Source organism: Eumetopias jubatus, unplaced genomic scaffold, assembly GCF_037043125.1.
Source record: "Eumetopias jubatus isolate StellerSeaLion01/CBP00866 unplaced genomic scaffold, mEumJub1_p1.0 scaffold_7, whole genome shotgun sequence".
Lineage (NCBI taxonomy): Eukaryota > Metazoa > Chordata > Mammalia > Carnivora > Otariidae > Eumetopias > Eumetopias jubatus.
The window spans coordinates 139,603,275-139,627,640 of NW_028274813.1; the positions used below are offsets into that span (position 1 = coordinate 139,603,275).

Consider the following 24,366-nt stretch of genomic DNA (forward strand, 5'->3'; position numbering starts at 1 on the left):
TAATATCAACATGGTTTATCACTGTTAATGTTGACCTTGATCACCTGGCTGAGATAGCATTTGTCAGGTTTCCTCACTTAAAGTTACTGATTTTTTTCTCTCTCTCTTCATACTGTACTTTTTGGAAGAAATTTATTATGTACAGTCTACACGTAAGGAGTGGAGAGCTATACTTCTTTGAGGGTAGAGTATCTACATAAATTATTTAGAATTCTTCTGCACAGAATATTTTTCTCTTCTCTTCCAATAATTAATTCATTTAAGTCTGTGTGGACACATGGACATATTTTATATGTTTGGCTATAATCCAAAACTATTTTGTTTCTCTAATTGTTCCACTTTGGCCATTGGGAGCTCTTTTTGTTATTTTTATGAATAGAATTTTGTTTTCTTATTGAGGAATAATTGAAGTATATTAAAGTACATGTACTTAAAATGAAATTGAAATATAACATACATGTACTTACAGTCAGTTTTGACATAAAAACATACATCTATGAAACCACTACCACAAATAAAATAACAAATTTTTCATTACCCCCAAAATTCTCCCTCCACCACTATCCCCATGCAACCACTAATTTCATTCAGTCACTGTATGTCAGTTTACATTTTCCTGAATTTATATATGCATTTATAGTGTTCATTTTACCTTGCTTTTTTCATTCAGCATAATTATTTTGAGATTCACTTGTGTTGCATAAGTTACTGAGTAATATTCCATTGTATAAATATTCCACAAATTATTATCCATTCACTTGCCCAACTCAAAATGGACATTTATTTCCAGTGTTTGGCTATTACAGATAAAAATGTTATATACATTTATCTATAGATCTTTTTTTTTAAAGATTTTATTTATTTGAGAGAGAATGAGAGATAGAGAGCTCGAGAGGGAAGAGGGTCAGAGGGAGAAGCAGACTCCCTGCCGAGCAGGGAGCCTGACGTGGGACTTGATCTCGGCACTCCAGGATCATGACCTGAGCTGAAGGCGGTCGCTTAACCAACTGAGCCACCCAGGCGCCCTATCTTTAGATCTCTGTGTGATCATATGATTTTATTCCTCTTGGATAAATAACCATAAGTAGAATGTTGGCTCATATAGTAGGTATATGTTTAAATTTTTAGGAAACCATCAAATTATTTTCCAAAGGACTGTTATCATTTTATATTCCCACCAGTGCATGAATATCTCAATTTATTCATATTCTCATAACACTTGGTAAAGTCAGTGTTTTTTAATTTTAATTTTTATTTGTTATAACATTTAGTGGTTCTAATGGTAATGGAGTGGTATCTTATTGTGGCTTTAATTTATGTTTTCCCTAAAAAATAATATTATTAGGCATATTTTTATGTACTTATTGGCTATTTATATTTTTTTATTTGTGAAGTGCCTGTTCAAATATTTTCCTTACATTATTATTAGTTTGTTTTTTGTTATTGTTTTGTAAGAACTCTTTCTATCTTTTGAATACAAGTCCTTTGTCATACATTTTTGGAAATATTTTCTCTCAGCTTATGGCTTGCCTTTTTAATTTTCCTAATAATTTTCTTTGCTCTCTGGAGAACAAAACATTTTTATTTTGGTTATTTACTTATGCATTTTTGCATGCATGTATGTATGTATTTATATTTTACAATTTTACATTTTGTGTTACATCTAAGAAAACTTTTCCTACCCTAACACCACATAGATTTTCTGTTTTCTTCTAGAAGTTTTATAGCTTTGGGTTTTCATTTTAGGTGTATAATCAATTTGGAGTTCGTTTTTTTATGGTGTGAGGTAATGGTTAATGTTTATTTTATTGCTAGTAGTTTTCCAATTGTTCTAACATCCTTTATTGAAAATATTTTTTTCCACATTTAATTGCCTTGGAACCAGTGTCAGAACTCAGATCTGTTCCATACACGTAGGTATAGACTGTGTTCCATTTATCTACTTGTCTATATTGATGCCAGTGCCACACTTCCTTGATTAGTGTTGTATTATATGAAGTCTCGAAGTCAGGTAGAGTAAGTATTCCAAATTTTTTTCTTGTTTAGTTTTATAAAAGTCCATTGCATTTTCATATAAATTTTAATGTTAACTTGTCAATTTCTTTTAAAAAGCTTTCTAGAATTTTATTTGGAATTACATTGAATCTATAGATCAATTTGGGGATATTTGATATTGTTTTTTTCTCACTGTCTTTGATCAGGTCTTTATTCAAAATTAGCTGTCCAAATTATTTGACTTTTATGGAATAAACAAATGTAAGATTTTAGACAGCAGGCTTCTTGTCTTTTGTGGTGTGTTTCTTTCCTGCAGCCTTCTTGTCAGCTGCTGGTTTCTTGGTAGCTGCAGATGTTTTCCCCACCAAAGGTTTCTTCTTCTTCACACCAGTAGCCTTCTTTCCTTCCTTCCCTACCACAGGCTTCTTGCCTGGAACCCCCTTTCCGTCTGATTTGGCTTCTAAGGTTGCCGCTGCCTTATCCATCCAGAGTTTGTAATTCTTGGCCTGGCAAAGAATGGTGTTCTGGTGCATGGTCTTTGCATATGGGTTTAGCTTCAACATGATTCTCAGGTTCTTCAGTGGATTCTTCTTCAGGACTCTGCCATGAATTTTCTTGCATCATGCTCGGAGGGCTCTTTGAATCTCTGGGCTTTTCAAGATTCTGCTACAGTCTGTATTAAGCATCTTATGCATGGGAAGGTTATGGTTACTCTTGAGGGAGGCAACCTTTCACCAAGTGCCATACAGATCATCTAACTTGTGGAAAGCTCTTTCAGTCCAAATGCAGAAATGTCCCACATGCCCACCAGGAGCAAGTTTCAAAATCTTCAGTTTGCTTACATTAAGTAAAGTAATTCCAGGGATGTTTCTGAAGGCCTTGATGATACTGTTGTCTTCATTGTAGATGATGCAGGGTCCCCTGCACTGGATACAATGACGGTTTCTCATTTTGCCATTGCCAGCTCTCATTTGCTGAGAGGCATAGATCTTTTTGATATTCCTTTTTGATACATAGACCTTTTTGATATCATTCCATTGATATCATAGACCTATTTGATATCATTTAAGTTTCTTAAGAAGCGAAACAGTCTCCTTGGTCTTCCTGTAGCCTTCAACTTTATCTTCAGCCATGAAAGGAAGTTCAGGAACTTCCTCAATAGGATGACCTTTAGACATGACCAGCACTGGTAAGGCTGAGGCAGCCAGGGCAGAGCAGATGGCATAAGGCTTCTGTGTTGCGTTCACTCTGTGGTGCCAATGATGCCAGGTTTTGGTTGGTGCAAACGTGCAGCCACCACAACATATATTTCCGAAAGCATCCTGGCCTTTTTAAAGTTGGTTATTATTATTTTCTTTATAAAATAGCTTTATTGAAGCACAACTGACATTATGATATGTATACATTTGAAGATATCTTTTAACATATTAGATATGTTAATTATATATGTTTTAACATATGAATACACCTGTTAAACTATCACCATAATCAAGATTGTGAATATGTATATGACATCCCCTCAAATTTCTTCATGTCGCTTTACGATCATTCGCTCCCTCACCTCTCCAGTCTGCCCCATCCATAGATAACCACTGATCGACTGTCACTATACAGTAGTTTGTGTTTTGTAGAATTTAAATAAAATTCTTTTTCTTTTACTTGGCATAATTATTTTGAGATTCCTTTATGTTGTTGCATGTATCACTAGTTAATTCCATTTTATTGCTGAGTAATATTCCACTGTATGAATATACTACAGTCTGTTTATTCAATCACTGGTGAGGATTTGGATTTTATAGGTTTTGGCTTTTATAAATATAGCTGCTATAAAAATTCATGTACATATTTTTATATGGATATATGCCTTGATTTCTCCTGGGTAAATAAATACCTAGGTGTGAAATGGCTAGAATGCATGGTATATTAATTAATTGATTTTCAGATGTTAAATCAACTATGCACTGCTAGGATAAATCCAAACTGGCCATGCATTTGCTCTCTTTCACATGTTGATTCAGTTTGCTTGTACTTTGTCCAGGGATTTTGTGTTTATATTCACGAAAGACATTGCTTTGTAGTTTTCTTTTCTTGTAATGTCTTCTCCTGGTTTTCATATCAGAGTAATTCTAGTCTCATGGAATGAATTGGGAAGTCTTCCTTTCTCTTTGATTTTATGTAAGAGTTTGTAGTTTATGTAGAATTAATATTATTTCTTTTTTTTAAAAATTTTTTATTGTTATGTTAATCACCATATATTACATCATTAGTTTTTGATGTAGTGTTCCAAGATTCATTGTTTGTGCATAACACCCAGTGCTCCATGCAGAATGTGCCCTCTTTAATATGCATCACCGGGCTAACCCATCCCCCTACCCCTCTCCCCTCTAGAACCCTCAGTTTGTTTTTCAGAGTCCATCCTCTCTCATGGTTCATCTCCCCCTCTGACTTAGTCTCCTTCATTCTTCCCCTCCTGCTATGTTCTTCTTTTTCTTTTTTCTTAACATATGTTGCATTATTTGTTTATGTAAGAGTTTGTAGTTTATGTAGAATTAATATTATTTCTTGCTTAAATTCCTCAGTGAAGGTATTTGGGTCTGGTAGGCATTTTTTCACTTGTTTGCTTTTTAAGGATGAGTATAATTTTAATTTCCTTGATAAAGGACAATTCATGCTATCTGTTTCTTTTGAGTGAGGTTTTTAGTTTATATATTTCAAAAAGTTGCCCATTTCATCTAACTTGTCAAATTTATTGATATAAAATTGTTATTAATAATCCATATATTTCTTTGAACCTATAGAATCTGTAGTAGTGTCACATGTTTCATCCTTGAAGGTAGTAATCTGCACCTTCTTTCCTTCTGATCAGTCGGCTAGGGGTTTATCAGTTTATTGAGTTTCTAAAAGACCTGACTTGATTTCATTGATTTTTTTTTTTTTTTGGTTGGTTTTCTGTTACATTAGTTTCTACTTTTAAATTCCATTTTTTCTGTATGTATTCCATTATGTTTGCTCTTTTTTCTTACTGGTGGACTCTGTGATCATTGATTTGAGACGTTTTCTTTTCCTAACATAATTGAAGTGGAAGCCCACAAATTTGACATGTTGCATTTTCATTTGCATTCATTTCATAATACTTTCTAATTTCCATTCTGATTTTTTTCTTTGACCTATGTATATTTATAAGTGTGTAAATTAGTTTCCAATATTTAGGGATTTTTTTTTCCCTGAGAGATATTTCTATTATTGATTTCTAGTTTAATTGTTTATGGTTAGAGAACATACTTTGTTTGACTTAAATCCTTTTGAACTTATTGAGACTTGTTTTAGAGCCCAGAATATGTTATATCTTGGTTAATACTGTTTCTGTTGCCCATGAAAAAAAATTCTCATGTTGGTTATTGGAATGTTCTGTATGTCAGTTAGGAAAAAAATGAAAGTCTTCTGTGTTTTTACTGAGTTCCTGTTATTTGTTCTATGAATTCTTATTTTTATTCTTATTTTTAATAATCTTTTATTCTTATTTTTAAAGATTTTATTTTTAAGTAATCTCTACACCTAATGTGGGGCTTGAATTCAAGATCAAGAGTCACATGCTTTACCGACTGAGCCAGCATTGGTGCCCCTCTATTAATTCTTAAGAATTAATAAATATTAATAATTATTTAAATCTCTTGACTGTAATAATGGATTTGTGTATTTCTTCCTGCAGTTCTATCAGTGTTTGCTTCAACTATTTTGAGTTGGTGGTTGCATACATATTTAGGATTGGCATGTCCTCCTTAATTGACCCCTTTATCATTGCGAATTAAGCTTATTTTTGATAACAATATTCTGTGGTCCAAAATTGACTAGTTCTGATATTAAATGAGAAAAATTTAGTACTATTTAGATTATTTTTAATATGGTGTACAATTTTTTATCCTTTTTCTTTTAAATGATTTGTCTTTATATGTAAAATGCAGTCTTTTTGTCTCTCTCTCTCTTTTTTTTGTAGGCAATATATAGTTAGATCTTAAACATTTTATCTAATCTGCTACTCCCCAACTTTTAATCAGAGTGGTCAGACCCTTTAAAACTGTGTGATATCTGGAAAACAGTATGGAGGTTCCTCAAAAAGTTGAAAATAGAGCTACCATACAATCCAGCAATTGCACTACTGGGTATTTACCACAAAGATACAAATGTAGGGATCCGAAGGGGTATGTGCACCCTGATGTTTATAGCAGCAATGTCCACAATAGCCAAACTGTGGAAAGAGCCAAGATGTCCATCGACAGATAAAGAAGAAGTGGTGTGTATATATACAATGGAATATTATGCAGCCATCAAAAAGAATGAGATCTTCTTGGATAAAGAAGAAGTGGTGTGTATATATACAACGGAATATTATGCAGCCATCAAAAAGAATGAGATCTTGCCATTTACAATGACGTGGATGGAACTGGAGGGTGTTATGCTGAGTGAAATAAGTCAATCAGAGAAAGACGTGTATCATATGACCTCACTAATATGAGGAATTCTTAATCTCAGGAAACAAACTGAGGGTTGCTGAAGTGGTGGGGGTGGGAGGGATGGGGTGGCTGGGTGATAGACATTGGGGAGGGTATGTGCTATGGTGAGTGCTGTGAATTGTGCAAGACTGTTGAATCACAGATCTGTACCTCTGAAACAAATAATGCAATATATGTTAAGAAAAAAAAAAGAAGAAGAAGATAGCTGGAGGGGAAGAATGAAGGGAGGGGGAAATCGGAGGGGGAGATGAACCATGAGAGACGATGGACTCTGAAAAACAAACTGAGGGTTCTAGAGAGGAGGAGGGTGGGGGGATGGGTTAGCCTGGTGATGGGTATTAAAGAGGGCACGTTCTGCGTGGAGCACTGGGTGTTATGCACAAACAATGAGTCATGGAACACTACATCCAGAACTAATGATGTAATGTATGGTGATTAACATAACAATAAAAAAATAAAAAATAAATAAAACTAGTGTGATAATTGGCATAATTAACTTTAAATCTTTCTTTTCTTTTCTGTTTATCTCTTCTGTACTTTGTTCCCCTGTTTCCTATTTCTTCTGTCTTAGGTAAAATGAGTGTTATTTATGATTCCACTTTAACACCTGTTGGCTTATTAGTTATAGCTCTTTATGTTATTGTTTGGTGGTTGCTTTAGGATTTATAGAATACATCTTTAAGTTATTACAGTATATCTTCATGGGTTCTTATAAACACTTCAAGTAGAGCATAAGGACCATACAACAGTATATTTTTTAGTTATCCTGACCTTTGTGCTATTACTGTTATCCATATGATTTTATATATTTTATAAACCCCACAGTACATTACTATTACTGTTGTTTAAACAATTTTTTTAAATAGATTTAAATAATAAGAAATAATCTTGTATATTTACCCAATGTGGTTATCATTTCTGGTCTCTTCATTCTGTGTGTAGATCCATATTTCTATCTCTCTTCTGCCTGTTGGATTTCCTTGTTTTGTGATAATGAATTATTTTGGCTTTATATGTCTGAAAATGTCTTTATTTTTTCTTCAATTTTGAAATGTATTTTGTCTGAATATAGGATGACAGTTTTTACTTTCAGTGCTTTAAAAATTTTCCCTGTCTTATTGCTTTCCTTGTTTTTGTTTTTTTTATGAGAAATTTACCATCATCCTGATTTTTGTTCCTGTGTATATGACAAGTCTTTTTTCATGTCTGTTTTAAAGATTTTCTCTTCGTGAGGTGTTTTGAGCAATTTGATTATGATGTGCCTTGGTGTATTTTTTTTTTCATGTGGCTTGTGCTTGGAATTTGTTAAATATCTTTGATTTTTAGCTTTGTAATTTTTATCAAATTTGAAATGTTTTTGGCTATTATTTCTTCAGATACTTTTTTCTGCTCTTCTCCCTCTATGAATACCATTTACACACATATTAGACCACTTAAAGTTTTGTTTCACAGCTCACTGATGCTCTTTTCATTCATTTATTGTTTTTTTTTCCTCCTCCATGTGTTTGTTCTTGGATAGCTTCCATTGCTGTGTCTTCAAATTCACAAAATCTGTTTTTCTGCAATGTCTAACATACCCTTAATTTATATAGTATATTTCATTTTTCATCTCAGGCTTATCATTTACGTTTTTAGAGGTTTTATTTGGGTCATGTCTATTTAAATTTTTTTGAACACCTGGAATAGAGTTGTAATAACAATTGTAATGTTCTTTTCTGTTAATTCTAATGTATCTTTCACAGATCATTTTCCTGCTTCTTTGCATGTCTGATTATTTTTAATTGTTGTATGATATTGTGATTTTTGTCCTGTTACATGATGGACTTTTTGTATTCCTACAAATATTCTTTTTTTTTTTTTCTTTAAGTGGGCTCCATGCCCAGTGTGGGACTTGACTCATAACCCCGAGATCAAGAGTTGGGTGCTCTATTGACTGAGCCAGCTAGGTATCCCTACAAATATTGTTGAGCTCAGTTTGCCATTAGGTTACATGGAAACAGTTTGATCCTTTAGGGTTCTGCTTTAAGATTTGCTAGACAGGATCTAGTGTTCAATAAAGAGTTTTATTATCACCCATAAGTGAGGCAAGTCTGTTCTTAGGATTCTACCCAATACCCTATAAATTATCCACCAGTATGGTTGCGGGAACAGATATGATTTTTAGCCCACATGAGTGCAGGCACTGTTCCCTCTGATCCTTTTAGGAGGCTCTTTCTACAACCTCTGGTAGTTTCTTCACATGCACGCCTTGATCATATTCTGCTGACCACTCAAAGACTTTTTCCAGCTCTCTCCTCTCTGGTACTCTGTTGCATGTACTCCGTGTGCCTTGCTCTGGAATCTCAGTTCTGTCTCCTCCATTAAAGCAATCTTCTGGGCTCTGCCTTAGTTGTACCTCTCTGTGTTGTAATCTGGAAACTCAAGGCAATTGTAGGGGGTTGCTCCTTTCATTTCCCATCTCTCAGGAATTACTATCCTTTGCTGTCTCATGTCTAGTGACATAAAGCCATTGCTTCATTTATTTTATCTATTTTTTCTTTAAAAAAGTAGTTGTTTCATGCATGAAGGCCTTTTGCTCTATTTTATCTGGAAACTTAACTATTTTTATTTCCAGAGATAGTCCTCCCTGCCCCATTGTGTGGACTCCTTTGTCATGGTGATCAGTCACCCCAGCTTTCCCTTTTCTGCTTGGCCTCCTTCCTCAGCCCTTTCCTTGACCTCAGATCCTGGTAGAACATTCCTGCAGTGATAGGAATTTCAGTGTAACCCTATAAAATCCATGTTCTAGTTTACAACCTTGACTAAGTCCCTCATGTAGCCCTGTTCATTATTATAAAAGGTATCTATTTATTTTTAATTAAAACTTTTTTTCTGGACTGTAAGGTACAGAAAGAGCTTGTTCAGGAGATCACATGTGAAGAAGTTTGTGGTTAGAATATTGGCAGATGTGGTGAAGCATGAGGTGAATGCTCAGCAGCAGATCCAGTCCTCATGAGAAGTCAGATGTTCATTCAGGATCCCACAGAAAATTTCCATAATGTTCTCATAGAAGTAGTGTGTATTAAGCCCCTGAGTGTATCTGGCCTTTGGCTCAATGTCAAGTCTGGTGTATCCAGGGTTGCATGGTCCTATAGCACAATGTTCAGGAATCCTCCAGATAAATGCTTCTCACAGTGGCAGCAAGGACTTAACTGCACCTTGGGATCCCATGGAGTGTCGAGAATGATGCCAATGGTTCAGAATAATGTCTTCTGTGAATACTCATTTTGCAAACATGATTTCTAATATTCCCATCCATGCAGGATATATATCACTTCCCCTGTTTTCCCAGTGAAGAAATAATGACTCAAGGAGGCAAAGTGACTTGCTTTGTCTCAACTGGTGGGTTACAGAGTTCTGCTTCAATGCTGATGTGTCTGATTTCATTCCTGAATATTTTTCAGTGTACCATCTAACCCATTCTATTCATACCATTGATAATGTAATGCTTTCTTGTTTTAAGTCATGAAGTAGCAGAATGGGTCATTGTTATGACCTGCACTGTGCCCTCCCCATCAAATTCCTATGTTGAAGCTCTACCCCCAATCTGGTTATATTAGGATATAGCACTTTTAAATGGGTAATTAAAGTTAAATGAGATCATAGGGTAGGACCCTGATCCAATGTGACTGGTATCCTTATAAGAAGAGGGAGAAACACCAGTGGTGGACACACAGGGGAAAAGCCACATGAGGACACAGTGAGAAGGTGACCAAGGAGAGACAAGCCAAAGAGAGGGGCCTCAGGAGAAACAGTCCTGCTGATACCTGAATCTTAGACTCCCAGCCTCCAGAAGGGTGAAGCAAATAAATGTTTGTTGTTTGAGCCCCTCTGTCTACAGTATTTGTTATGGCAACCCAACCAGAATAATACAGTCCTCAACACCAGAAAAAGTCAGAATCAAAGATTCCTACAGTCCTTTGCAAAATCTAGCATTTTGTGGATTGAGGATGTTTGACTCTCTCATCAGTTCAGGTCTCTTGACTACACAGATCTCTTGACTTCAGATCTCTTGACCCTCATGCCAACATCTTATTTAATAATTCAACCATCCCACCAAACTCCAGGGAAAATGTCTGTTGCACCTTCTGGGAACTGTGTTTGGAAACCATTTTTCTCACTTTGCTGAGGGTCCCTACTGAACAGTGATGGCCCAGGTTTCTCGGGATAGATGAGTACAGAATAGGGCTTCTGAAGGTGGCATTTTCTGCCACAGGCACCAGTATGGGACTGTCCCTAAGAGCATCCTTGAGTCCAGGTCAAAAGCCCCAGATCCAAGCAGCTAGAGAAAACCCTGAAAGACTGATATGGTGCCATCGTGCTTTGTAACAACCAGATTAGTGTGTGAGGCACACATGGTCACACATAATGCCCCAGAGAGGTGAGGGTGCTGTGCCTCTGAAAACTCACATTATGGACTCAGGTTTTTGTTTGTTTTTAATATTCTAAGTCCTTGTGATAGTTCCCAAATTCCATAACTTCATCCACACTTTTCTTGATCCTAGTATTCCTTCCAAATATCAGACTTTGTCAGCCTAGATACCTTCAAGCCTAGCTCTTTAGCACGTACCTTCTGTATTTCTCCTTCCTCTTGATGGTCATTTTGGCCATTCAGTGCCAGCCTGAAAAAGCACAAAGGAGCTGTGGTGTGTGACTTGAGGCCAGAGTCCAGAACACCCTCTACCAACTGCAGTAGAAATTCCTTCTTTAGGTGAGGTGAGTAAACTCCGCACATCCCACAGTGAAGATGCAATCCCAGCCTGGAGCAGTGGTAGTTAAACTAGAAACAATCCAGCTTAAATTACCATATCAGTTTAGCTCTGAAAGAATAATAAGAAGAAGAGATCAATATTGATATCTTTATTTAAAGGGAGTGGAGGGCTGAGGGCTGCATGTACGTGGGCAGAATGAGGAGGTTAAGAAGACCTGGATCCAGGTAAATCAGCCGTTGTCCCCAGCTCTGTCCATACCAGTCTCTGAAGCCCTATGTAGGGATTGTCCAGAGAGGCCCTGAGAATGCCCTTCAGCCTCCACTGTGCCTATTTTTTCCTGTATGTTATGGCAGGATAAGGAGGGAGACAAATGAGGAATGCACTCATGCTGTGTGATTAAATTCTCAAGCCAAATGTTTCCAAGTCTCCCCATTTTCCTCCACACAGATCCCCCTGAACCATGCCGCTAGAGGGATCCTCAGGGGAGCTGCCACAGCACTAAACGTCAGGACTGAGCACTCCAGAGACCACATCACAGGCTGCTCCCACAGCTCCTGGTGAAACCTGGTCTCCTAAGGCACCCCAGCCTGTGATCTTCAACACCTCATAGTTCAGCCATTATTAGCATCACTGAGGAATCTGAGAGATGCAAAAAGCCCTTTCTAGATGGCATTCAAATATTTACATGTGTAGTGGGGTAGTATTTTATAGAGAAACAACAAATTCCTTTCCCACACGACTTCCAAGCATCCTTTGGCCTTACCCCCAGTGAGGCATCAGCCAGGGTACATAGTGTATACCATGCACAGCAGAGTGGGTGGGTGGGGGGGACAGAGAAAGAGGATGGGGCAGGGGGGAGAGAGGGAAAGAGCGAGAGAGAGTTTGTATTACACATTTCAAAACTAGACTTTTGAAAATCATGTCTGAATCTATAGTCTGAGATGAAAGCATTTTGAGTTTCAAAATTCAGGCCCTGACAAAAAATATGTGCTCATTTTGATTCGTTTTTTTTTCTCATCCTGAAGAGTAGATCAAGTTTTCATGAGCTGGAGAGGGATGGAAGAAGTTAGAGAAGAAAAGGGGAAATGTGCAGTCGTGAAATCTGAGCAAGATCCCAGGGCACTCCCCCAGAAGTCAGAGCCCTAGCAGAAAGAACAGGTAGAGATGACCAGAGGACAGGGCAGAATCCAGATGACTCAGGGAATCTAGGACTATAGAAGACCCCACTTGCTTGGAAAATCTCTGAGTGCCTTACCCCCAGCATAGACATGGTCCTGGATCTATGGTCACATAGGCTATTGGATACATACAAGCATCACAGAACTCCCTCTTACTCCAGAGTTGCCTGAGAAGCAGGTGTCAGGAGTACCACAGAAGGGTACCCCACTCCTACCCAGTCCCTGAGGCTCCAGAATGGCATAGGCTTCAGGGGGCTACTTTTAGGTCCCTAAGAGTAGCCTAAAGTAGCTGGGAGAAGGCTGGGCAGAGGGGGCCCTGCATTGAGAAGTGAGAGCTGACCAACAGCCTGCACACACCAGAGACTAGCTATGGAGATGTACCTCTCAGGGGATGGCAGACTGAAGGTGACATAACAGAGGATAAACACCCATCCCCACCCAGCTCTGAGGCCATGGCACCAAGGAACCATATAAAACACAGCCACAACCTGGCAGAAGATTTGAAGAATGCACACGTGTGCTGTGTGTGTGTGTGTGTGGCCTGACTTGTCTAAAATTTCATTTCTTCCACCAGTGGAAGTGGGCTTAAAAAAGAAATTATGTCATATAAACACAAATCAGCATTTCTTGAAAACTTCTAGATTTATACCCTGCTATTCCATTTTATTTATCTTTTAGAGCAAATTTTAAGCACATAATAAAACAGAGATATAGATGGGAGAAAGCTTTATTGCCAAGGATTTAAAGTGCAAATAGATGTAATCCTACCTGTAGTTGAAAAGCTGTAAATGTCATTATTGAGTGAATATTTTACTGCTATGGGAACTGCCAAAAAACAAAGACAATAAAATTGCCATTTTTTTCTTCCTCTGACAAAAACATACACAAAAATCATAAATCCATTAGATTTTCAAATCACAATAATGTTGAGAACAATTTTCTTTTATGCCTGTAAAACTCCAGATAAGAAATGATCTCATGTAAAAGGTGATAGCAATTCACCTCCTTTGGTATGCAGCTTGGCATGAGTGTAGCAGCTCAGAAAGAACTATCTATGGAAGCAAAGCTTTAGTTAAGAAGGACAGGGTTAGATCAAAACCACCTATCCTATGTGGGAAGGGATCCCTATTGAGAAGCCCACAAATCACTAGCAAAAAAGGAAAAAGCAATAATAGCCACGAATTGAATTATGACTGTGTATTAGGAGTACTTTACATGTCTTAGTCACATAGTTCCAACAATGCCCTGCCCTGTGAGAGGCCTGAACCAGGCTTCATTTATTATTACCAGACCCCTCAGGTGTCTCTGCAGACTTGCATGCCACGGGCCTGGCCCAGGTCACAGCCTGTAGTCCAGCTTCTGGGAGTAGAGAACAGGAATATCTGAACGCTCCTGGCTCCTGCCATTGAAAGCAAGGCCCTGCTGCTCCAAGACTACTATTCCAGCACAGTCTCTGTAAGACAGCTTAGGCTGTCATAACAAAATACTATACACTGGGTAACTTAAAGACTAGACATTTATTTCTCACCGTTCTGGAGGCTAAAAGTACAAAATGAGGGTGCCAACATGGCCGGGTTCTGGTGAGGACCTGCTTTTTGGCTTGCAGATGGTCACCTTCTCAGTGTGTCCTCACATGGGAGGAAGAAAAACAAGCTCTGTGGTGTCTCTTCTTAGATATCTCTAACCCATCATGGAACCTCCACCCTCATGATGTCATCTAAACCCTAATCACCTTCCAAAGGCCTCACCTCCTAATACCATCAAATTGGGGGTTAGAGCTTCAACATAGGAGTTTTTGTGGGATGCAAATATTTTGTCTTTAACAATCTCCAAATATAGGCAAGGGTTTCAGTTGCCCAGTAGTCACAAAACAGATGGGAAAGACCTCAATCCTTATTCATCACAGCAAGGGCTGCTCCCTGGGTTATTTAACTTCAGAGGCCAGGATCTCATCTGGCATGTGATGCTGCTTCCAGGAAGCATTGAATCGTTAGAAATTCAGGGAGTGTTGGGGATGTCAGGATATTGGGGGTGTTGGGAGTGTTGGAAATGTTGAAAATTTGGGGGGTATTGGGAGAGTTGGGGATATTGGGAGTTGTGGGAATGTTGGAAATTTGGGGAGTATTGGGAGCGTTGGGAATTTTGGGGGTGTTGGGAATTTGGGGAATATTAGTGTTGGGAATATTGGGAGTGTTGAGAATGTTGGGAATGTTACGAGTGTTAGGAATGATGTGAATTTGGGGGTTGTTGGGAATGTTGAGAATATTGGGAATTTGTGGAATATTGGGAATCTTAGAAATTTGGGCAGTATTGGGAATGTTGTGAATTTGGGGGGTGTTGGGAATGTTGTGAATTTGGGGGTGTTGGGTGTGTTGAGAATGTTGGGAATTGGTATAATATTGGGAGTGTTGGGAAAGTTGGGAGAGTCAGCAATTTAGACTCTAATCCTCAGGGTGTTCGGGTTTCCTGCTGGTGGTGGCACTTCTGCAATCAGGAGATACCGCCATAGCTTAGGAGTCCTTAGTTGCAAACTTATCCTTTCTCACTGGCTCCCTTGCGACTGGGACCTGCGGTACCAGTAGGCATTTCCCATTCCCTGGCACATAGTATGCACTCTCACTTCGATGCCTTCGTATGTGCCGTTCTTTCCTCCCAGCATGTCCTCCCCGCTTTGTCTTCCTGGCAATTCTCACTCACTTCGAAGCACTGGTTCAATTGTCACCTCCTTGTGAAGGCTTCCACAACCCACTAGGCAGTGAAAACATTCATAATTCTAGCAACTTATTTTTATTATTTACTGCTAATATTTTACTATAATTACATTCTTTTTACTATAGTTATGCTCCTAAAGATCTAGGCATTTGCTTTATATTTTATTCCGTGGCAGATGCTACTGGTGCCCTGCCTGTGCCAAAGGCTGCTTGCTGCATGTGCCTGAGGTTCTCTTCCTGAGCACTTGTGTTCTCATGTTGGGAGTATACTTGGACTCACTCATGGACAAGCCAAGAATAGCAGCCTTCAGCCAGAAAAGTTTGTGAGGAGCTATGAGTGAGAACCCAGCAACTAGCCTTGGTTGGGATGACTCTGAACATGTTCATAGCCTCATTTCATAGTTGACTTCTGAGGATTCCAACTTAGGTCCCAGAGTTCAGTTCAGTGCCTGACTTCAATTAGATTCTTAATAATGAATAAATCAGCCCTGAAGTGGATCAGAAATTCATTCATTTGTTCCTGCATGCAATGAACATTTCTGGAGAACATATCAGGCTTTAGAAACTGTGCTAGATGCAACATGATGTACCTAAATGATCATTTTAAGGAATTTAATTTTTTTTATTAACATATAATGTATTATTTGTTTCAGGGGTACAGGTCTATGATTCATCAGTCTTACACAATTCACAGCGCTCACCATAGCACATACCCTCCCCAATGTCTGTCACCCAGCCACCCCATCCCTCCCACCCCCCCACCACTCCAGCAACCCTCAGTTTGTTTCCTGAGATTAAGAGCCTCTTATGGTTTGTCTCCCCATACGGTTTTGTCTTGTTTCCTTTTTCCCTCCCTTCCCCTATGATCCTCTGTCTTGTTTCTCAAATTCCTCATATCAGTGAGAGCATATGATAATTGTCTTTCTTTGATTGACTTGCATTCCCACCAGCAGTGTAGGAGGGTTCCCCTTTCTCTGCATCCTCGCCAACATCTGTCATTCCCTGACTTGTTAATTTTAGCCATTCTGACTGGTGTGAGGTGGCATGTCATTGAGGTTTTGATTTGGAGTTCCCTGATGCCCAGTGATGTTGAGTACTTTTTCATGTGTCTGTTGGCCATTTGGATGTCTTCTTTGGAAAAATGTCTGTTCATGTCTTCTGCCCATTTCTTGACTGGATTATTTGTTCTCTGGGTGTTGAGTTTGATAAGTTCTTTATAGATTTTGGATACTAGCCCTTTATCTGATATGTCATTTGTAAATATCTTCTCTCATTCTGTCGGTTGTCTCTTGGTTTTGTTGACTGTTTCCTTTGCTGTGCAAAAGCTTTTTATCTTGATGAAGTCCCAATAGTTCATTTTTGCTCTTGCTTCCCTTGCCTTTCGTGATATTTCTAGGAAGAATTTGCTGTGGCTGAGGTCAAAGAGGTTGCTGCCTGTGTTCTCCTTAAGGATTTTGATGGATTCCTGTCTCACATTTAGGTCTCTCATCCATTTGGAGTCTATTTTTGTGTGTGGTGTAAGGAATCTAAAATCTAATGCAGGAAATAATACAAGCAAATACATAATCTTACTAATTATCAATTTTAGTATAACAGTTACCCCCAAATTTAGCATCTTAAAACAACAAACATCTATTAACTTGCAGTTTCTCTGGGTCAGGATCCTGGTGAAACTTGACTGGGTACATCTCATTCAGGGACTCCCATGGGGTTGCAATCAGGCTGCCAGCTGGGGCTGCATCAACCAAAGGCTTGGATGGGGCATCCACTTCAAAGGCAGCCACTCACATGGCTGGCAAGCTGGGACTGGCTGTTAAAAGGAGGCTTAGTTCCTCCGTGGGACTCTATAGTGTGCACGTAGGATTCTAAGTAACCAGGAAAAAAAAAAAAAAAGAGCCCTCTCGGCTTTCAGCTTTACTGAGTCACTCTTTGGTACCTTGAGTTCAGCAAGCACAATGAGCAGCATTTTATATCTTTCCCTGACTGATCACTAGCTAGGGGGTCAAAAATTCCTTACACATATAGAAGAGAGGGTTAGAGGCACAGAACCATCTAGCTCTTCATTTCCTGGGGAAGTTAGTATTCCTTGGAGAGCCAGGGAGGAGCCCTCATGGTGCTCCATCCTTGCTGTGCTAGCTCTGAGCCCAGAACATGGCTGATCATCTGGTGGTAAACAGTACAAAGTGGCTAAAAATGTGGGTGCTGGCTTGACTTTGGGGAAGTTATGTGGACTCTCCTTACCTCATTTTCCTTATGTGCAAACTGAGGATGACAATAGTAGCTACCCCATGAAGTTGACTAAAGATGAAATGGGTTAACACCCATGGAGCACTAAGTGCCTAGAAAACAGTAGACAGAGGTGACCTTTACTACTTCCCTGCTGGCCTTTTTGTTTTCAGGCAGAATTCTGCCACTGCTGTGATAGATCATTCAGACATCCCTTAAAAAATTAAGAATCAAATTACTGAATTGATAAAATATAAACAAAGTAATTGATGTTATGGGCTTCATAATAATTGTGCTTTCAGGTAGACACATGACGCACTTCCTCTACCTGAAAACACAATTGTGAAGCCCATAACATCAATTACTTTGTTTATAAAATCAGCACACACACACACACACACACACACCTGCAGCAGTGTGGCAGTCTGTCATGTGCAATAGAAGTGGTCAAATGAGGTAGAATAGAATGTTCCTTGGGATCAGAACCTGGGTCCCCAGATGAGGCACGTACTTAGTGTTTCAGCAGTGGTGAAAGAGCACAGAGACTTACCAGTGGTGTTTTGGGCACAGGAACAGCATAGACAGAGGTGTAGAGGGAAAGGAGTTAGCCAGGGCTGTCTGGGTCTCCCCTTCTCAGGAAGAGAAGCTGTGATAACCACCCCTGAAGAGGCTCCTCCAGTGCTCATCAGGGTTTTGGCCCTCATAGGTATCTTCCTTGAAGCTATGGAGATACCAAAATAAAAAGTGTTCTTGGATTAGATGTCCAGCCTGCCTCGAGCCAGGACTGGGGGCAAATGAAAAGTAAGGCTGAACTGAGATGAGCAGCTGGCATTGCTGAAGAAGTCAGATACCTAAAAGGCTGGGAGTGGGGTGGGCAGGCAACAAAAAGGAGAGCAGGAACCCAGCTCTCCAAGAGAAGAAGCCAGAGGGCCATTTTGGTTTACTCTGAGGAGCAGACTTCTTTTCTGGGCTTCCTGGTATGTGGGGTGGCAGGCAATGAAGAACCAGTAGGGACAGGTTAGAGTGGTGGGTATGGCCTGAGAGACAGATTGGAACAGGTGAGGGGGTGGGGCTTGAGACCATAGTGCCATTGGAGTTTTAGGAATTCAGATGGTGTTGGTGGGCTCAGAGGGGACTTTAGTGGTGTTGCTCCAATGCCTCCATGCAGGGAAGACAGCTGGGGCTAGAATAGGACTGTGGCCAGGAGCCTGATGGAAGGGGAAAATCTGGAGCAGCATCCTGAGGAATAGCGCACAGGGCACTCTCTCTGAGTCAAACGTTCTTCCCTTCAGCATGAAGTCCCTGCTCCAGTCTGTTCCCAGTGGCTGATGCTCATCCCAGGTTCTTGGTAGCCACTGCTGGGCTCTGTCTTTCCTCTTTCCCACTCCCTCGTTCTTCTGGGAAGATGCTGGCTCAGCCCCCAATGTGGCCTTTGGCTTGGGGAGATGGGGAGCTGCGGGCAGCACTCTGGCTTTCCCCATGGACCCTCTAAATGGATGTTGGCTTCCACTCTGGGTCCATTTCCTCTGAGCTTTGTGCTGTCAGGAGGTGATGGCTCTGCAAACCCATGTTTTTTTTGGCTGAAGCTGATAAAACACTGGAGTTGGTTTTAATTTTTGATGGTGCGGAGGTTTGTAGACGTGCTCCAACGGTTCCCACCACTCCTATTCTTCTCAATTCAAATTTCTCTGTGGGCAAAGAGAGGGCCAGGGAGGTAGATCTGCACCCTGTCCCCAGGCTTTTAATTCAGGACGCTCAAATGGATTTTCTCGCTGTGAATGCTAAAGCCCAACAATAGTGGGTATAAGCTATTTTCTGTCAAGTCAAAGATGAGTTTTCTTCTTAACCCAGCGTTCTCTGACAAATGGGGACTTGATTTTATCTCTGATGTGTTAATAAGGAGACTCTCCCCAGTTGCAGGTGAGACCCAGCTCTGCCAGTTCTGTGCTACACTCTCACCTGTGTTCTCGTGAGACTAGGCTAGACTAGGCTGTGGGACCAGTGGGGGAGGGTAAAAAGCCTGGGCAGCTCCCCAATGCTTAAACTCCTAAAAGTGGGTACGGGCTGGTGGGATGGAGCTCACCCACTGTTCCTCATTCCACTTGTTTTCCTGTTATTGCCCCCATCCTATGATGTCTATTTTCTTCTATTTTTATCTTCTGTTAAAATTATCTTTTGGATATTTTCCAAAGATAGGTATATGGTTTATAGACTTGTGGCAGACCTTCCAAAGACTACAGCCAACAGATAGTAGACGTGAGGATGAAAGCAAGATGGAATCCTGATGACATTTTTGTTCTGGTTCCTGGACCTCTCAGCTTCATTAGTCAATAATTCCCTCTTGACTCAAGTTAGATTCGTTTCAGTTTATTCAACAAAATAATCCAGACTATTACTACACACACACACATACACACACACACACACACACAAATTATCCTGCTAGTTAAATACATAGACATTAGTCAAACTTCTAGTATGATTACAGAACAGTACTAGATACAGGAGGAGATGTGAATTAATATACTATCCATCCATTCCTCTCAAAGAAGTTATACTCTCGTTGGTGAGGCAAGACATATTTCAGATTACATAATACAAGATTCAAGTAGCAGATCAATCTAGGAGAGGTGATCAGTGCCAGAATATGAATCTTTAAATAATGGTCTTTTCTCTTTGGGTTTTAGAATAACAATGGCTCGTTCCAGAGAGTGAGACTTGAAGGTCATTTTTCACTTAAAGTATTTACCGAGTTAGGAGAGACTCAAACATCCTCATTTTTTCTGCTGAAGAAATGAGGTCCAGGGTAGAAAAGATTCAGGCAAGATTTACTGTAAATTGTTAGCAGATCTGGGACCCAACCCTGGTCTTCTTATTCCATTAAAGTGTGGCACCACTCTGCTTTGCTTTAGGCTTGGATTTTAGCTGTTCAGATATAATCCAAGTACCCTGATGTAGGTATCCAGCTATATCAATGACAAAACATTGCTGAACATTTATATTTGCAATTCTCACCATCATCATCAAATAATTACCAAGTGCTGAATTATGCAAATCGAGTCCAATCTCTACATTCAAATTTGCGAGAATATTAAATCAATTATGATCATTGTATTAATTTGCTAAGGTTGCCATAACAAAGTACCACAGGCCAGATGACTTAAACAACAGAAATGTATATGCTCACAATTCTGGATGCTGACAGTCTGAGATTGAGGTATTAGTTTGTTAGTTTCTTCTGAAGCTTCCTTAGCTTGAAGATTGTCACCCTGTGTGTCCCACATGGTCTTTCCTCTGTATGCATCTGTGTTCTGATATCTTCCTATAACGACCTCAGTCATAATGCGTTAGGGCTCATGCTAATGACCTCATTTTAACTTAGCTACCTCATTGAAAGATTCTGTCTCCAAATCAGTGACTTCCTGAGGTACTGGGACTTAGGACTTCAACATATGAATTTTAGCAGGCGGGTATAATTTAGCCTATGACAGTCACTTAAATTTTTCAAGACAATATAAAAAGAAATAAAAGAATATTAAGCATCATGAGAACAAAAGTTTCCAAACTGAAGGGGAAAAGTAATGGAGACTTCATCTTGGGCCCATGTATTACAGTGCTTCATATGCTGAGGCTTTCACCTCGGCACATACAAATTGCCCTCCCCCATCTGACCTAAACCCTTCAAGCTGAAGCCTGACACTCCTTCCCTCTGTCAGCCTCCAGTCAACAAGAACTCTGCATCATCCATTCATAGATGCTCAGGAGCACAAGAAAGTCATAAGGCATCACATAGCTGAAACCATGATAAGCCACAGAGCATGTGAGACCCCTTATTTCCTCTCATATGGTTTTGTTGTTTTCAGGGAATAGTAATGTACACATCAATTAATGTATGTATTAATAGATTGTATATTAATTGATTATATACTGGTATAATTAATAATTTATAATATAATTAATAATTATAATTAATATTACTTATAATGTTTTAACGATTAATATATAATTATTAATATAAGTGTAATTATTATGTTTTCATATTATATTAACATAATGTATCATGTTATATTATATAATTAATACTTTATTTAATATATAGTAATTATATGTTACATATAATATACATTAATATGCAATATATATTTTATAGAATATGTAAAGTTATATGTTAATATATAATATATGATACTTTATATTATTTTTATTATATCATATATAGTTACATTTTATATTGTATTATATATAGTAACATATAATTATTTTATATATCTAATAATATATTAATATATTATATTTAATATGTACAACACATACCAATATATTATTTATTAATAATTAACATTATTATGTTATATTTAATATAAAGATATTGAATATTTAACATACTTAATATCCATAAATATATTACTATATATTTATATATGTATATATTAATATATCGCATTTACTATGTTGGCATATTAGCATATATTAATTTATAGATTTATAGTGTATGATTATTATGTATTAATATATACCATAAGTTATATATTATAGTATATAATTACTATATATCAATCATGTAGCCAGGTCTTTAAACACTATCTCTGTATCCTTGAATGTTACTATGTTAACTATGAACATACATTTGACCCTGGGTGGGCACTGAGCTTTTCTGAGCCTCAACTTCCCTATTTTCAAAATGAGGACAGTATCTGCGTGCCTCTTAGGAAGAACAACTGTGGCAATGGTGGATTGTGACACAAGGATGAAATCTATAAAACGCAAATCACACAATAAGGATGATTGCCGACCTAGAGGTTGCTGATATGGAGCACTGGGGCAATGCCAGGGCTGTGTCCCTGCAGAATCATGGCTCCATTTGTTACAAAGGGACCACGATAGGTGCCCCTTGCAGACAGCGTAGAAACTCTATAAAGAAGAATTATAGTTTGATTAAATTGGGCATACAACCACATCTTGCTCTGTGACTCCTAAAAAAAGTATCAATTATCTTACATTTTGTTTGGCTGCTCATGGGGAAGGCTGCTCTCAACACTTATGCCACAATGAGGTGAGGGACACCAGGTAGTTTTGTTTGGTAAATGAGAAGCTTGAGGTTTGTAATTAAAAAAAAAAACATAGAGTGGGAGGAAATGTGTTAGCTGAAAATCTCAGAGAGAATTGGTGATTTCCTTGGCTGCTCCCGAGGCAAGTGCTTACAAGCCTCTACACCTTCCTCTTCCCTGAGCAATTCAGCAGAAGATACAACATGTTCATTTGCCAGCAGGGAGATCAATTATATGAATTCCTAACACAGAATAGAAATGAGGAAGGTGGAAAAAAAAAGAAATGAGGAAGATGGGATTTAAGCTCAAAAGTCTGTTGAAGTGGAAATCTCTGAAGAAAAATTATGTCAGAGGGTCCCACTGTTATATTACCAAATATATTACTAATATAAACAATAGCCACTGGGCTCTGGTTGAGGTCTGTGTGCAGGCACCGATGAGGCCCATTTCATGTGTTGCTTCTAGTCCTGAGATTGTAATTCCATTGTTGGAACAAGACATTTGAGCTCACATAGGTTATACACCTTCCTGGATGCCTTTGCTTCCCCAGCCGCCATGTTAAGTGCTAACTTGAAGAGGGGACAGACGATACCCTGGGTCTAAATGGGGAGAAACAGGAACTTTTCACTGGTGTTAGAATTATTTGGTTTGTTAACTATTTTGTGATGAATTTAAAAAAATAACTTACTTAATTTAAATAAATACTATCTATTATATGCATATTTGATTTTAATATATAAATGTATACATATTTGTAAGCATTTAAAATACTTCATATTTGGTCATAATATATTTTATAAGATAGTCATAAAGCAAAAGAGGCAAAAAATAGTATTCACCAGTTACATCTGCATCTTGACCCCAAGCCCCGCCCCCGTGTACTGTCCTTATTGGTGAAGTTGATTGTTAATGTCCATTATTCATTATGCTTTGCAGAGAGGAGAGAAGGAAGACAAGACTCTCTAGCACCACCTCCTGTGCCCAAAACATGGTCGCCACCATGTGACAAATATTTTGGCTATATAGTATCACACATTAAGTACTAACTTTATAACTTTTCTATCACCTTCCTTTCTATCAGACTCTTCTTTTTTTTTTAAGATTTTATTTATTTGACAGAGAGAAAGATAGTCGGAGAGAGGGAACACAAGCAAGGGGAGTCAGAGAGGGAGAAGCAGGCTTCCCACCGAGCAGGGAGCCTGATGCCAATGCAGGACTCGATCCCATCAGGACCTGAGCCGAAGGCAGACGCTTAATGACTGAGCCACCCAGGCACCCCTCTATCAGACTCTTCTCGAGCATTGTAGAACCTGGGTTCAGGGAGGCCAGAGTCAGAGCAAGTGTATGGGCTGGATGCAGTGCAGACTTCCAGAGTGGGAGAAACTAAGAGCAAAATGTGATGGCAGCCCTGTGAGAAACAAGAGGACCTCCAAAAGCCTGGCAATAGCAATTGCTATTCAGCTATTGAGAAAGGCTTAAATCTAGTATCCACAAAACACTAACAACCAAGGCTGAGTGGGAACATGGTTTATATTCTTGACACCCGAATATATTGACTCTACCATGTGGAATATTCGGGTCTGGGAGAACATGTTGCTCACCTATGCTGTTTAGCTGGTCCAGTAGACCAGTCACATGGAAATGACACATAGCACATTGTAGGCAAGGCTACTCATTCTTGATATATCCACCTAGATCAAATAAGCAATGATCATTTCACAAAAGGGGGACTTTTTGTCCTAAGTGCATTGGGAATTGTCAGCAGGCCTCAAAAAGATAAGATTACAGATGGCATATTTCCATAACTACACATCACTGCTTAAAATTTATCTCTCAGTAGAGAACTTCAAAAGTAGATTTATTTAGAGATAATTTTTCTGTATGAATGTATGTCTTATGCTGTAAAGAAATAACATCAAATGCAGCCTATTGGCACTGCAGGAGAG

General features: G+C 38.8%; 1 pseudogene; it reads right to left on the reverse strand.

The window, feature by feature from the left end:
* Positions 1 to 2,264: 2,264 nt before the first annotated feature.
* On the reverse strand, positions 2,265 to 11,147 carry LOC114223816 (large ribosomal subunit protein uL4-like; annotated as a pseudogene).
* Positions 11,148 to 24,366: the final 13,219 nt, after the last annotated feature.